This window comes from Rhagoletis pomonella, unplaced genomic scaffold, assembly GCF_013731165.1.
Source record: "Rhagoletis pomonella isolate Grant_MI unplaced genomic scaffold, Rhpom_1.0 Rhpom_scaffold_00001, whole genome shotgun sequence".
Lineage (NCBI taxonomy): Eukaryota > Metazoa > Arthropoda > Insecta > Diptera > Tephritidae > Rhagoletis > Rhagoletis pomonella.
The window spans coordinates 29,336,290-29,354,037 of record NW_023458555.1 but is presented as its reverse complement, the minus strand read 5'-3'; positions in this window follow the sequence as shown (position 1 = coordinate 29,354,037).

The following is a 17,748-nucleotide window of genomic DNA, read 5'->3' as shown; positions in this document are numbered from 1 at the left end:
TTTCAGAAATACGAATACTGCGATATTTTAGTAACTACTGAAGATTATTCACTCAAAATTGATATTTACAATAAGTTTTAGACGAAAAATAAGAATATTAAAAATTTTTGGAAAATGGGCGTAGCCACGCCCAGTTATGTTTACATGTGTATATCTTGGTAACCGCTGCACCAATTTCTTCCAAACTTGGCACAGTTGTTAACCTTGGTATAACATACGAAATGGCCGAAAATTTTTAAAATAGGACAATAATCCCATATAACGGTAATTTAGAGAAATACGAAATCTTCGATAAATCAGTAATTATTGAAGCTAATTTATTCAAAATTGATGCTTGCAACAATTCGTTACCAAGAAATACGTTTAGGATACAATTTTGAAAAATGGGCGTGGCACCGCCCACTTATGATCACATATATGTATCTCGGTAACCGTTCTACCAATTTGTACCAAACTCGTAGTGGTTATTGTACTTGCCACATAGAAGCAAAACGTTGAAACTTATTGAAATCGAACTAAAATTACGGCCGCTTTTCATATAACAGTAAATTTCAGATATGCTTGAAACTTCAATATTTCGAAATTTAAGGACGCTAATTTACTCAAAATGGATACACCTCGGTTTACCATGTAGCGGTAGCTTTCGGAAAGGTGAAAAACATATATTTAATACTTGCGCCGGGTATTTAATGTTCGGCTCCGCCCGAACTTAGACTTTTTTACTTGTTCTTATTTAATTTTTAGATTTTATTGTTTTAAGAAACGAATTTTGTATTAATCTCATTTAATTTTTAAAAATATTTATTTAATAATTTTGCTTTATTTTCAGTTTCATTTGTTTTTTTTTTGTAAATTTATTTTTCTTTTGTTTAATAATTTATATTTTTTAAATAAAAATATTAATGTTTTTTATTTAATATAATTTTTAACAAATTATTGCGAACAGTAAACACTAGCATCTCCTCGATAGGACATCTTTCTATTACTCCTTTGCCAGAATTGACAATTTTCTTACGTCGACCGTTCAGAATGCGTTCCCAAGTTCTGCCCTGTTAAATAAAAAAAAAACAGTTGACAACTTTGCTAGTGGATATATTCGAAAAATACTACCGCCGTTTTTTATGTTAGCTCGGCCGTAGTTTTCAATTAGTTCGATTTTCTGCAGGCGTCTTACAACGCGAGTACATAGCTACATACATTTTTATGTTCATATGTATGTAAGTAGGATTTATGTCCATATGCAAATTAAAGTATGTATGTCTGTATGTGGTTGTGGCAACAGCAACAAAATTGGTAATTAAAAATGGCAATGTTGTGGCTGTTTAAATGGACTTCAGAGCGCAATGTAAGCGTTGTAAGAACCGAAAGGAGGATAGTAGGAGTCGTAAACTGTTTATTGAAGCAGCTCACCAACAACGCTGCAGTGTTGTCACTCATGGCAACCGCCTGTATGTTGCCCGCTGCACGCTGCCTCTCACCTGCTTCCTCCTGCTTGAGAGGATAGTCATCACTGTGCAATCGTTGGTCGCTTCGCTTTGGGCTGTGAAATTGATTGCGTTCATAAAATTGATTGGCAGGCGATTTTCGATAAATTTCGTACAACCAACAGTGACGGTGTTAATGTTGCAGCTTCGCATTGCATGTGAACGCGTTGTTGTTGTGGTTGGCTTTTCGCGCTCGTTTATGTTGTTGATGTAAGTGAAAACACTCATACATATGTATATACATTTAAATTCGCATATATAAATTTTTGTGCATGTTTGCTGTAAAATGCATACAAAATTGAACTTTAGCTCGACAGTGTTTTTTTTTCTTCTTCTTGCTTTCACTTATTGCTGTCACTATCACATTCATAATTGCAACAGTTATTACGGCTATAGCATACAGTTATTTGTTTTTATTTTTGTTGTTGAATTTTCAATGAAGTCTCTTTTTAACGCAATTTACAAGATTGCGGCATCACTGATTCGACTACTGAAAGTAATATTGGTCGATTTTTATGCAGTTGCAAAGCTTAAATAAAGAAGCTTTTGTAAATGTTTGTGTGTGAGAAGATATGTTGATAAAAATCCTTAACTGATATAAACTGTTCAGACATACCCGTTTAAAGTGAGAGCTAATCTCTCTACATATGTAGGTAATAAAGCGGGTATGGCATATGAGCAAATCTCGCGAATTGTTATATTTTTCGACAAGAACGTATCGAAAATGGTGGCACACTTATCTTAGAAAATACATTATCTTCAGTTTTGTGTAAAAAAAACAAGATTCCAACGCGAAATTGTATTTAAATGAAAACTTAAAAAATATATACGAAAAAAAGTTAAAATATCAATATATTTGAAAACTTCCCAAACTTATAAGAAAAAAAAAATGATTTGTTTGAGTGACAATGCAAAAATTATTCAAAATTCAGTCAGATCTATGCACCAGGGTCATTGAAAGTTAGAAAACTAGAGTCCGTTCCGCTGTGAAAAGCCGTGGTGAAAATTCTAGCAACGGTATATTTCTAGGTTAGGCCTATTGAATAAAAAAAAGTAAGTGCGCCCGGGCCACACTGTAGAAGTGAAACTTACTATATAATTTGTTTCATAATCAATATATCGAGGGCTTATATTCAATACAATCTATCTGCAATTTTCCCAAAAACTACTTTCCGATGTTGAACCCATCTGGTACTTAGCTGTGATCACTAATGTTAATTTGAACTATGCAATTCAATAACAAAATTTCCTAACAATCGATATACATACATACATGGTCAGCATCCATATTATCAATGGCAGTTAAATGTTAGGTGAATTTTAATAATAAATATCAATAGCAATATCGATAAATATCAATAGCAATAACGATAAATATCGACGAGAAAATCGTTAAAATATCGATAACAAAATCGATAAATATCGATATAAAAATCGATAAATATCGATAAAAAATCAATAGATATCGACAAAAAAATCGATAAATATTGATAAAAAACGATTAATATCGATAACAAAATCGATAATTATCGAAAAAATCGATAAATATCGATAAAAAAGTCAATAAATATCGATAACAAAATCGATAAAAATATCGATAACAAATCAATAAAAATATCAGTAACAAAATTGATAAAAATTTCGATTATTTTATCGACAAGTTCCGAAAATATCGATAGCAAAATTGATAACAATATCGATAAAAATGTCGATAACAAAATCCGTTAAAAAAGGATAAAAATATCGATTATTTTATCGATAAATTTCCAGAATCCCAAAAATCTCTAAAATCCCAAAATAGTTCCCAGATTGAGTCTCTGTGTCTCTCTCTCTTTCCTTTGCTCTTAAATTACCTTTATTTTAATCTTTCTTCCCCTATCTTCATCTTTACTTTTATCGGTATCCTTATCCTCATCTTTGGTCTTCATTTTTGCCTTTTTCTTTACGCATCTTTGTTTTGTTTTTATTTTTACCTTTGCCTCTACCATTTTCTTTATCTATGTACATACTCACCTTTACTTTAGATCTTGTATTGGTCTTTTTTTTAAGTGTTGTTCTGAAACCTTTTATTAACAAATTTTTGTTAAATTAATACCATATAAATACACAAAAGAAGCATTTGTTTCAGCACCAACCGTTTCCGTTGCATCGTCTCCGTTGCAAAATTTCCGTGTCCAATTTCCGTTGAATTTGCCAATTTACTCCCCACCAATGAACCGGCGCTAAAGAAGTTTCACTTCAAAAAGCAGATCTCGAGAAAAACGACTTTAATGTTTTGAATTTACATATAATCTTGAAAAAAATACTAAAATTAGTTTGTTTTTGGCTTCAAAAATGTTCATCAAATTGACGACAAGCCCGATGTGGAAGAACAGCGTGTTTTTTTTATCACGTTGAAGACATGCAGTTACATACATATATATCCCTATTTGGTATAGTTGTGTTCGGAGCCTGTAAAAAGTTGCATTAAATATTTTATTGTATAATTTCTTTAAAAACTCGGTAAGAATCAAATATCTGGTGCATTGTGAAACATATACATATGAACAAATGTACTGCAGCAGAGAAAAAATGAACACCGCATTGTCAGTGTCAAGTATGACAGATACGCATTTATAAAATTACAACAATGTACATACAACTGCAACAACAGCGAAAACATCAATAATCACTTGACGTTACCGATAGTGACTGCAGTAGTAATAACTATAACAATAATAAAGACAACAACAACAATGTATGTATGTATGTATGTAGCTAAGAGCGAAGCACATCGAAATACATACATACATATGTAGGTATGCACATATGTGTGTGTGTGTGTGTACGTTGGTGCATCCTGTTCATAAATTCGTAAAGTGACACCGCAATTTACGCGGCCCGGCGAAGTGCCAGTGGAAATTGGAAGCCGAATCGTTTGCTTTGCTGGTTCTTGCTGTTGTTGTTGCCATTACGGAGCATTATTGTGCACAAGTGAAAGACAGTAGCGCAGTGATTGCGTCAAAAGCATGCAGGCATACAGGCCGCTGTGTCCACAACAAACATCCATACCCTCACCCATACACTCACTCATACACATCAAAGAAAAGTGTTGTTATGCGCATTCTTTATTTCAATCAGAGTGCCTGCAAGCCATACAATGCACAGAAAACAAAAAGCGTAAAAAATTGGTAAAAATTCACAAAAATATACATCTGTAGTAAAATAAGTATAAAATGTGTGTGAATTTTTTACGCAGTTATGTTTGCTTTTTTTTTGATTTTTTTCCTGGGGTCTTATCTTTCTTTCCTGATGGCGACAGCTGCGTGCTGCATCGTGACGGATTCAAAACCCAACACTTCCGGCAAAACAACCACATCACCATTGCCATTGTGATAGGTATGCAGCAATGTATTGCAGCGGATGAAATTGTTGTTTGGGAATTTTTTATTTTTTTTTAAAATATTTCAATGCTTTTCAAAATTTTTAACAAAAGTTACTTCACAAGATATTATTTTTGATCCATACCCCCGCAAACATATTCGGAGCACTCAGAATTTATGAGTCCGAAAAGAGTCCTACTATGTAAGAAATATGAGTATCAAAATAACAAAATATTTTCAACTCATATAGGCCACATATATGAACCAAATCATGAGCCGGCACTTTGTGGAAATAAAAAAACATTAAATCTTTGCAATTTGTATCGAAAATTTTGTTATAAATTTTTTGTCAACATAGGCATATGAAATTAGACTTTTCTGAACCGAAATCTTTTTGATTGGCATCCCCGAGTGCGGAAAATTTGTGAGAGCTGTTTGGAAACGTTTAGTCATCGATGAAGTTGCTTGCCAAACAACATGGAAAAATGTTGATAATAAAATTTCGCTTTAAAATTTAGCCATAACTGCTGCGTTTAAAGGTATTTCTCTTCAGAAATGATGTTTTATTGTTTTAATTTAGGTATTTTGTATTATACTTTATAGAAGCCTATTGCAGAAAATTTTCTAACGAAGCGGATTTTAAGAAATTTACAACAAAATGGTTTCAAACTGCACGGGACCGTGTTAACTATAAAGCAAAATAAATCAAACTATAAATTCATTTTTAGCAACGTGTTAGTATACTGCGCATTAGTATACATACATATAGTATTATACAACACACAGCAAGCACATATGTAGATAATAAAGCTGTTTATTGAAAATAACTTTTTTAGAGCTTTTAATTAGGTAAAGTTGTAATAAATTTGCAAAGTTAGGTAAAGTTGCAATAAGAGGCATAAAAGAGTCCAGAGTAAGAGTCCGAAATGAGATGCATATGAGGCCAATGTGTGTCATAAAAGAGTCTAAAAAGAATCCTAAAAGAGTCGTTTATGAGGCAAATAAGAGTCATAAAAGAGTCTTGAGTAAGAGTCCGAAATGAGCCGTATATAATAACAGTAAGAGTCAAATATGGCTCATATTGACGCTCATTTGATGTATGAATTTAAGTTCATATATGTCGACCTTTGCAGGAAGGAAAACACCCTCATTCCGGACTCTTAAATGAGCTCATTATGAGCGTAAATGCTCCGAAATAGGACTCCTTTAAGACTCATTTATGACTCCAAATGTTTGCTGGGTATATTTATTTTTTGTATGTATTTTCACAATATCTGCCGATATCTATGCCAACGTTTAGCAGTTCAAAATTTAGATAAATAAAGGAATTGATATGTAACAAAAAATAAAGTATTGCGGAAATACAGAGAATATTGGAAAATTAAAGATAGAGTGCGGTGATGAACTTTATTACTCTCTCAAAAAAAAAAAAAAAATAAAATAAAAATTATAACATATTTCAGTATTAGGAGATAAGTATTTTAGGTAGCGGTCTAGCGATTGTTTTTAAATAGTCAGCCGGGTTTCGCTCGAAAACAAATTCACCCGAAATGTTTTCATTGACTCGTAGTGAATACACATAAGCAAAACGAGAAAATTGAACGATTTCGGTCGAAAATTAAACTCATGATAGCGCTCGTACTCGTACATTCCCGTGCACTTGAATAGGGACAATGTCCTCTCGCTGTTTTTTTTTTGAGTTAATTTTCTTTTATTTAATTTCCATTTTTTCAATTCAAGTACTGTTTAACAAAAACCGTATAAATGCAAGCTTAAAATTTGGTTGAAAATTAAAAATAAGAAATCAACAAATTTTGACAAATTACAAATTTTTAATTCTTTTGTCGGAATTTGTAGATTTTTTAGTACGCAATTTTGTAGTCTTCTAAATTTTATTACAGTGCAGGTTTTGAGTAATGTTAATTTTTGAAAATTTTCTTTACCGACGCTCATTCGTAATTTCTTCCATATAATGCACACTCGCAATTTATTTATATGGAAAAAGTTGCGGAAGAGCGTCAGTGACATAATTACCGGGTCCCTGCTTAAACATTCATAAAAATAGCCAAATTTTCATTAACATATCGCGATTTAAGCACCAAAAATATGTAAGCGACTTTTTTCAAAATTTTATTTTTGACATAGAAATGCTCCTAAATCATTCTGCATCAAAAAAATGCCACTTTCATCTTTTTGGCGGTTAGGGCTCGATAAATATTTATATGTATATATTTTATTTGCAAATGTTTTATTTTCAGATAATTGATTAAACAAACACAAACGTCAAAATTTTTATTTTTTTTTATGTCGCCAAAGGGTATTATGCGATCTAATATGGCGACACTTAGGAATCAGACAAAGGGTTGGAGACTTGGAATAAACCCCGATAAAACCGAAGCAATTCTCTTTACAAGGAATGTTTAGTATCTAGATTATGGAGTACTTGTATGGTGGCCATCTACTCAAAAGGCAAGTTACCTAAAACTACTGAGTAAGCTACAAGAACCGCGTTTTTATGCATTCCAGGTGCCATCAGGATCGCCACAAACTAAGCGCTAGAAGCGTTAACCAATTTGCCCGCAATAAATGTGGCCGCCGGATCGGGGCTCAGAACAAAAAGTAAGGTAATATGGAAGGATCGGCGGTCCAACCACGCTTCCATTTTTCACAAGCTGGGTAGTCAGGACCAAGAAATCGACTACTCCGCTCCTAATCCCACTTTCGGTAGGCCCTTAAAGACGAGCATCCTATGAGGAAGAGAATGGCAAGCACCAAGGTAATGGAGAAGAGAGAATTGCATTTTTACATGGATGGATCCAAGCAAGACAATAATGTTGGCTACGGAGTTTTCTTAGTGGAAAGAGGACTGGAAATACCCGTTCGAATTCCGGACGACTGCAGCGTTTATCAGGCAAGACTACGCTTAATAACTTCTCGGACAGCCAGTTGGCCATCAAACCAATGAACGCGGTAATGCCAAGATCGAAGGTTGCACATGAATGCCTCGCAGCTGTACACGATATTAGCGCCGCATTTAAGGTCAGCCTTATATGGGTAAACATCAGCCTTATATGGGTAAACATAGAGATATTGAAGGAAATTACAGGGAATTACACACATATCGCACACCGTCTTCAAAAGAGTCACAACTCAAAATAATACGTTTGTCAGAAAATGCGAAAAACTATTTCTCAGCACATGGGCCAGGTCGACTTTACCTTAGATTTTTTTAAACAAATTATAACAAACATTTTCTCCACCTTTTGCTGAAAGCTAGATAAAAGTTCTGCGTACATTTTTCGCGCATAATCTCAAAAATGCCAAATTTTGAGTTGTAACTCTTTTGAAGACGGTGTGAGATATGTACATATATAGCGAGTCCTAGACCACCAGCCCGGCCCACCGATTTTTAAATAGAGCAAAATGTTTTTTTTTTTTTATTGAAAAACGCAAAAATACCAGGACGCGGATGCTCTATATTTTGATCATATAACCGATTTCCGGTTACGACTTGATAATAATATATTTTTTTGTTTTTCAGTCCACTTAAAAGTTAACGACATGAAATTCGAAGGTTATTTACATGTTGAAAAAGACAACATTTTTCAACAAACGTTACCATTTTCCGATCGGAACCGGAAGTCGGTTATCTGATCCAAAGATAGAGCATCCATGACTTGGTAGACATATGTTTTGGCCATATTTTTAAATTTTCCTACACAAAAACATTTTCCTCCATTACAGAAGGGCTGGACGGGTGATCTAGGACACCCTGTATACATACATTTGGACCAGCATGATGGCCAAAAATCCTATCGGACGGATTACAACAATTAAGGCCTTTAAATGATCTGCTAAATGTGCCCCTTTGAAAGGGTTGTGACCCTTTGTAAAATTCAATAAGGTATCTCAACTATGGTGTCTAAACTAAATGTAAATTAGATTTTGCTTTACAACTTTTGTGCCTATGAGAAACCCATATGTTCTAAGAGTTTGTGATTATGAATCTGAGACCAAAACTTTAAAACGGCGGAACCAATATAGCGGCCAAAGAATTTTAAATCCTTCTGATTCACGTTAAACGATTTCCATCGGGCTTCTTGTGATCGTCACTGAATTTAAACTTCCGGGATAAATGGTAGAATAGTGTGGTCCAAAAATGCAAAGTAAAGTTGGAAGTTTAATGCTCTCACCCCCTGGATTGTTCTATATTGAAAAAAAGTATACCCTTGTTTTTATATTTTGAAATCAAAAAATTATTTAGAGGTCGCTCAAAGCGCCTAAAGTTTTCCATGTATTTTATATGGGGGAAAAAACAACAAGGGCCTTCCATAGTTTGCACCTACATAATCGTTAAAATAAAAATAAATCGTATTCAAGGATTTCCTGTTCTTTTTTTAAGCACAATGAGAAAATCTAGCACCTTTTTTAAATTTTTCTTGTCTTCATCCTCTGAGTATGCAGCGCAACGATTTTAAAGCATACATTCTGATGATTACTTTCATTCGTTTCCTCTTTTATCCACATATGCATGTTCATCTAAACGTAATCGCATCAGAGAATATGAATTGAATATCTCACAACAATGGACAGTCAATTGAACGAATAGAAGAAGAACAAAAAAAAAACAAAGCAAAAATTGAAAACACAATGGAATATGCAACAAATGAAAGCATCGAGCACTACTAGGTGAACCATATGGACACAGGTGAATGGGTAAGTGCACCAATGTGTTGGCCACAAACGCTACCACAGCAGTGTAACCTAAGCTTACCGATGCTAACAAGGCACAAACGTTCGACAGCAGGCCACCGATGAGAAAATATTCATAAGAGTAGCAGTCGGCAACGTAAGCAGAGGCGTTTCCAGTAGGGTGAGTGCAGGGTTTGCGGTATTAGCTGAGCTTAAAAGTAAATACCATCAGGCTAAATTTAGACACATAATAGAAGAATAATAGGTTATCTATTGTATTGCAGCACATACACAGCAACACCAGCACCAGCACGAACACTGACACCAACACTTAGCAAGGAGGTAGACTTAGCACCGGTAGTTAGCGAGGCAGCAGAATAGCAGTTGAATTATAGAGGCATTTTAGCAAACAGGACCTCATGCCGATTTAGGCTTCTGGGAATCGCCGAGGGCGTATTGAAAAACTGAATTGAAAAACCATACACTGTTGAATGTAGTGTAGTAGTGTGTGTGCCGCTTGACGCTTGCCACATATACCCACTTACTAGTTGGCTCCATGCTACAGGCAGCATTAAGTCCAAGCAATTTCAGCGAATAGTTGAATGAATGCAATTCGCCGTAAAACGGCATATAAAAGAGAGTTAAAAGGCTGTTTGAAAGGATTTTTGCGGCTTCACTTAGTCCAACGCAAATGCATGCACCAAAGGATAACTATGGACTACAGGTAAAAAATATGTATGCCAGCGCTGACTGCCGCCTGCCGCCTGCCACTAGCCGCTTACCCGATCAAGTGCAGCTTTGCTCTTAATAAACATGCCCGTTGTAGTTCGAATCAAACTGGGAGCACAGTGGGAAAATCATGGTGGTCGGTCAAGTGAGGTGAGGGCTGGCGAGACAACGTAGATGGAATAGTTAGCGCAGAGTTTAACTCAGAAAATTCCCGGAGCTTAGTTGCAGCATAATGCCAATGGGGTGTTAAATACTTAAGCACGGTTGGCTAAACAGAATGAATACGCTGAGCGGTGTGAGCGTGTGCGAATGAGAAAAGAAGAAAAGAAAAAAACAAAGGCTTGTAATAAATAGACAATGCCAGCATTAGATATAGTGACTTTAAGTACTACAGAGAATGGATTTTCAGTTTGTACTTAATTTTTTTGTTAAATTTTGTGTTTTTTTTTTTAGAAAATCTAGTCAACACATAGCAATGAAGGTAGTAAAGAAACCTAAATATAAAGACAAAGAAGAAGGTAAATTTAGATATTTAATAATAAGACAAAGACGGGTGTGAATACGTAGGTGAAGAAATGAATGAAGATACAAATCAAGTAAAAGGTAAAGCCAGAGATAAAGACAAAAATGGAAAGGTAACTATAAAAATAAACATAAGGATAGCAAGTAAAGAAGTATACATAGTAGTTCCCGCGAAACCGAATTTTATATAGCCGGCACGGCTATCAAATATCATCGTTTTAACTTTCTCTTAACTACTTTGCATGATAAGAAGAGGGTTTATCCCCGATTTGAAACGTTTTTGATAATATGCTGAGTTAGACTTAATGAAATCATTGAACCAAGCTTGGTAGAAATCGATAAGGCGGCTATCGAGTCATAAAGTGGGCGGTGGTGGCACCGCCAAATTTCTAAAAGGCTTTAACAGTCTTATTCCTTGTTAGGAGATTGTTTTAACTATTAACTTGAAGTAAATTAGCGTCCTCAGTTATTGAAATATCGGAGTTTTCGTATTTATGAAATTTATCGTTATACGGGAAGCGGGTGTAATTTTAATCTGGGAGGTGGACGTGGTTTGTGCCCGATTTCAAAGATTTTCAACAGATTTCTTAGTTGGAATCGCACCGAGTTTATTTTCCAAAAATTTCATAACAATATTATTTTAATCCATAATACCATACTTCACATACCTACGTATTTTCAACAATTTGGATCCAATATTTACTGAAATATTGTAGTTTTCCCATTTTCGAAAATACTGTTATATGGGAAGTGGGCGTGGTTACAGTACGATTTCGCCCATTTTCAAAACGAACCTACCTTGGGTATAGCGCAATCTACTTAACAAATTTCGTTGAGATATCACAATTTTGGCTCGAGTTATCGTGTACCCAGATGGACGGACGGGCAGATATGGCTTAATCGACTTCTCTGTTCATTCTGAGCAGTTATGTATGTATACATTTGTCTATATCTGACTCGATTCGTTTTGGTTGTTACAAGCAACTATTATGTGAACAAAGTTATGTACAGTACCTTTTGAATAAGTGCGCTCGGATATAAAAATAAACGATGGAGATAGAGAAAGTGATCGAGTTAAAGATAGAAACAAAGAAAAAGATAAAACTGACGAATGAGTACGTAATGTTCGTTATGTTGTATTATGTTATGCTACCTACATTATATTATATTATTATATTATGTTACCTACATTTTATACAACAAAAGCTGAGCTAAGGCAAGCAGGACCCTTGCCATCGAAAACGGATCTCGTCCAGAGAAACGTCCATTTTTGGGTAAATGTTGATTGTGATTAATAAATTAGCGAGTCATTAGTATCTATACCTTCTTTAATTTAAACTTTTTATTGCATATTATTCATTTTATGTAAATATCAGAGTCATTCCTTGCAGCTCTACAATAAAAATTCAATAAATTCTACAGGAGGTGGGTCTACAAAAGGAAGAATAGAAGCTGAACTCGCAGTTCCTCGCAGCTGGAACTATTTGAGATATGACACCCATATTTAATGTTTACTTGTCCTAAGTATAATTTAGCTCGCTTTATAGGTCATTTTTAAATATCCCCTTTTAAATTATGCATTCGAAAAATTTTACACTGACAAAATTATGTAGAATTTCAAGGTAAACTGTTTTATGCATTTTAAAAGATTTATAAAAATTTAAAGCAATGTTTGATCACAGATATATTCAAAAACTGCTCATCGATAAGATTGGCTTTTTATATATCCGCACAAGTGGAAAATTTTAATTCAAATTACTTGCGACAAAATCAAAATTTTTTCTTAAAAATTTATTTTTTCGCATTGCTCCTACTTTAGGCTCGTGTCATGATTGCAAATATGCATTTTTATCCAAAATTCGTTTTGGTTTGGGTTAGCTGGATATTTTGCTGTTCATCTGCGCAATTCCTTTTTCAAAATTCGCTAATCAGTTTTTACTACTTTTGGCCGCTGTAGTCCCATAGTGCGCCGCTCCTCTTTTTCAAATAGTCTCAATTTTCTCAGTATGAAGAACTCGGTTTTTATGGGATTTTATGGGAAGCGCTGGCAGTCTGTGCCTTTTCGAGATTTTTATTTCGCGACTCCATTTCCTATAGTCCAAATATGGTATGCTGGCATGGCGTCCATCACGCGAATAGCTTTTTCATGTCCAAATTTTTATGTAAAATTTAATGTACCTGCTCAGTTGACAGCCTCGCACCATAAATTTTAACGACGATTTCTTGCGTAATAAGCTCTTTTAGGCGAGCTGAATGTTCGACCCCACTTGTGCTTGTGCGATCACACAGCGGAATTTAGTAAACCATTGGTTATACAAGACTCCTTTGGAGTGACCAAGCTCTTTCTTTGATTTCGTGATGGTCTTTCCAAAAAAAATAAAAACTACCTTCATGATTTATAAAACTGCCCATATTTTCATATTTTTTAAATAGTCAAAATCCAAAGCTCTTATCAAAGTTATTTCTCTCCATTTCCTTACCTTAATCCACTCTTAAACTTTCTCAATTATTTTCGCTGCGGTTTAGTTGACTTTGAGATTCCGCTATACGTCGTCAAATATTCATTGTTGTCAGAGAACTTATTTAAAAATCATTTTTAGTGACCCATCAATAAATCATGCCAACATAATCCAAATTACCAAGTAGCCACCTTATTCCATTTACCAACCTTCTTGCGTCCAAGGAAAAAGTTAATCCAAGCTGTCATGCAAAAGGCAACTAAAAGCTTTGCATCGAATACTCTGTGTTGGCTTGGTAGGTACATAGCGCGCGCGCTGCTGCAACTTCATTTAACCAACAAATAACTTTCGCTGCAACGCAACTTTTATTATTACAATTTTACCTCTTTTTTCTCAACTCATTTCGGACCAAACAGTGCTGCAGCAGTTTGTTTGCCGCCGCTCAGTTGGGAAGAGCGTCGTGCGTGCTGTGTACGTTGCAATCATGACCTCCATTAAGTTGTCTTCACTTGCCCCACGGACTCAGCGCAGCGCTTCAGCAATTCAACGCTTTGGTCTTATACTAACGTATGTATGTATATTTAGTTACTTTGGTTTGGGTTTCAACGGCTGTCGGTTGTCGGCTGCCGGCGTCTTCCTTCCTTCTTTTTCGTCGTTGTAGCCTGTTACGCGTAGTATTAAGTATTAACTTATTACGCTGAGCCCCTTCTGATGCAGCGAAGGCCACGCGGCAAAACTTCAATAACCCAGAATATATAGAAAACGACAGCGGGAATAAGGAGCAAACAAATGAGGAGCGGCAGCGGCAATGGAAAATAATCTGGCTTTAGCAATGGTGGTATATGAGGAGCTGAGAAAGCTTTATATGAAATCTTATTCACACCAAAGTTTAAATCCACTCAACTTACCTGGAAAGACGTGCGCTACTCGTAGGAGCGAGTTAGTAAGTTGCAGTGGTGGTCGTAGAGTAAAGAGAGGGAGAAAGGGAGAGCGATGAAATTGGTGCGCCGGGCAGGTGTCGTTTTACTAGCTGCCACCGTAATGTTACAACTTTATCCTAGCCTGATTGCAAATGCACTTTTTCATCTGTGTTGGCAGTCACGCCAACAACAACAACAATAATAACACGCCTAACAACAACATTATGCTTTTGCTAATAATAACAAAAGCGACGGTGGCAGCGTTAGTGCCAGCGCCAACAGTAATGTCGATGCTTTTACGCTATTATGGCAATTTTTTAAGGCGTTCAACTTAAGCAGCTGGTAAACACATTCACCTAAACGATGGCCGCTCTTATGGTTGCTTCTTCGTGAGCAATTTATTTATGTATGTGTTACAGTTATGGAGCTGCGCTCGACTATATGCAATGAAAGAAAGTTATGGGTGGCTTATATGGGAAGTGGGTGGAAAGGTATTCGATGGTCAGTTGGGAAAATAGGGCTTTTGAGTTTTTATTTTCTGAAATAATTTTGGGGGTGTTCGGACGTGTTGGAGCGCTTTGTTATTATTAGGATATTGTATTACTTTTGTTGTAAGTGGCTTGAGAGTTATAGTTGGCGTGATAGACATACATACATACATACTACATACACTCCCATGCACTTCAATGAGGATAATGGTTTTCGCGTTTTTTTGGATTAGTTTCTTCAATTAAAATATGGTAAAGTCTCTAACCAAAACAGTATAAATGCAAGTTTAGAATTTTGTTGAAAATTAAAAAAAAAATTATATATTTTTCTTACGAATTTCAACTTTTTTCTCAGAATTTCTCAGAAGTAACTACAACTTACCCTTCATTTTAGACAATTTCTTACTGACGCTCTTTCGCATTTGTTCTTTTTACGCATGCTCGATTTTTTTATAAAGAAAATCTTTAACTGAAACTTTTAAATTAACATCAAGTTTCTTTAAAAATATTTTATATATAAAGTTAACTTGGATATCAAAATATTTCGCTTAGTTTGATAACTAAACTTATTTTGTTTATTTTGAATTTAAAACTGGTGGCAACGTCAAAAATATTTTCGAAATAAGGATTTTTTAAACCTCCATAACTTCACACCCATATACAAATATTAACTTGTTAATTAAATTGACATTGAATTTCTAAATAGCTGGCAACCCTCGCCAAAAATTTTTTCGATATAAAGCTTTTGAACCTCTATCAAAAAAAAAATTGGAAGAAAAATCTTTCTTTAATTTCTTTCGTTTATTTCATTTAACTTCCCATTATATTGAACCGAGTATTTTAAATTGGTGGCAAACTTCTTTAAAACTAAATTACAAGTAAAGCTTACTTAACTGATTTATTTAATGGACTGATTTATTTTAGTCACGTTGCTCATAAAGGTCCAACTTATTCTAAGGATTAATTGCAAAAGTCACCTAAATTCAGCGGAACTGAATACATATGTAGATACTGGAAAATTTCGTACTGGAAAGTATCGTGAGAAGTTTCAGTCTTTCATGCATTTACATAGCGATTCCGGCTAAGATAGTTGCAAGTCTTTTGGAAGACAACTGAAAGGTAGTAGGCAGGATTGTTTGAAAGACTTTTATTCTGGTACGAAAGTTTTACAAAATAGTTGTCTTCTCAACTTTGATCGGAAAAGCACAACAGTCGCCGAGTGAGCAAAGCACTGGCGTACCATTCGAGAGATCTGAGTTTCAATTATCGGGCAGCGGAAGTTTTTAACTATTTAGTTTTATTTCTTTCTTTTTAGATTTTATTGTTTAAAAAAATTATTTTTTTTGAATTAAATTTAATTTTTAGAAATATTTTTTTTTTTTAAATTTAATTTGTTTGTTTTAGATTTCGTTGTTTAAAAAAATTTTTTTTAAATTAATTTTTGTTTTAAACCCTTTTTTTACTTTAATTAAATTTTTAGAAATGTATTTTATATATTTTTCTTGTATTTTTTTCATTATATAATTTTCTTTAAATTTTTAGATTTTATTGTTGTAAGAAAAGAAAAATATTTTTTTTCACTTTCATTTAAGTTTTAGATATTTGAACTGACACTGAAGATGGCACAACGCCGAAAACGGTTTGTCTCCAAACCAAGTTTGACGAGGGATGACGGAAAATTACTCCACATTACATCTCACTCCTATCCTGTCGCAAACACCAACAACGAAAATGAGAATTTTAGAAATTTATCAAAACTTTCTTTTCATTTTCAGTTTTCATTGTTTTATAAAGACAAATATTTTTTGATCCCACTTCGTTTTTAGAAATGGTTTTTATTTTATATTTTCTTTGTTATATTTTAATATTGTTTTTTTCGTTTTTAGATTTCATTGTTTTGAAAAGAAAAATATTTTTTAATTCCATTTAATTTTTAGAAACTAATTTTTATGTTTTTTTTTTTGGTTGTAGACTTTATTGTTTTAAAACAATTCTGTAAATTTGGAAATGCGTTTTATACATTATTTTTGTAATGTAATTTTTAGATTTTATTGTTTTAATAAAAACAACATAAATTTTTTTCTTTCATTAATTTTTTATAAATGTATTTAATTATTTTTTAAATTTAATTAACTTTTGGTTTTTAGATTTATTTGTTTTAAAAAGAAAAAGGATTTTATAATTCCATTTAATTTTAAGTAACTTATTTTATATATCTATAATTAATTTTTTTTTAAGTTGTAGACTTTTATTTTGTTGAATTGCATGTTATTAGTTTTACTTTTAATTTAATTTCTTAATATAATTTTTTTATTTTTAGATTTCATTATTTTAAATAGAAAATATTTATTCAATTTTTTATTTAGAAAACTTATTTGTAAAAAAAAACAAATGGAATAACGCTAAGACCTCCTTGTAAGCAGATCTTTCAATTAGTCATTCGGGGAAAGAAAAGAGCTTTCAAGATATCTGCCAGAATTGTCCTGTTAGTATCATTGATAACACCTTACGTGTAATGTTAAAAAAGCTTATTCGAAATTCGTTTTCTACTTTTCTGCAAACTGCTGAACCGAACCGTAACCTATTCGGGCTCTCGTCTTTCTTTTTATCGTATTTTCTTCTTGTGTAGATGTCTCCCTTTTCTTCCCTTCTCACATACTTCATTAAGAAATATTTGTTCCTCTAAACTCTCTTTATGCCTGCTCTTTCGTATTGCATCTAACTATTAGTAACACCCACTCCCTCTCTCTATATTTGTTTTTGTTATTCCAATGCTACTTAAAGTTCATATTTTTCAAATGCCATCAGAGAAAGCCTTTTCCCACTTACCGCCACCAACCGTCTTGTCTACATCGCCTTATCCCGTTATCCTGAAACGTGCTGCACTTTGTCGAGCTGCAAACAAACACTCGCCTTATTGCATAGCTTGGTGTTTGGTAGCGTATTCGTCGCATTCGCCTGCCAGCCGTCAGGTGGAATATTTCCATTGTAGTATCTGCAAATACTGTGTGAGACAATATCCTCGGCGTCGAAATTGTTGCTCAGCGCGAAGTCGCGTAGCAGAATGCGAGCAGGAGTAACGTGCGCCACTT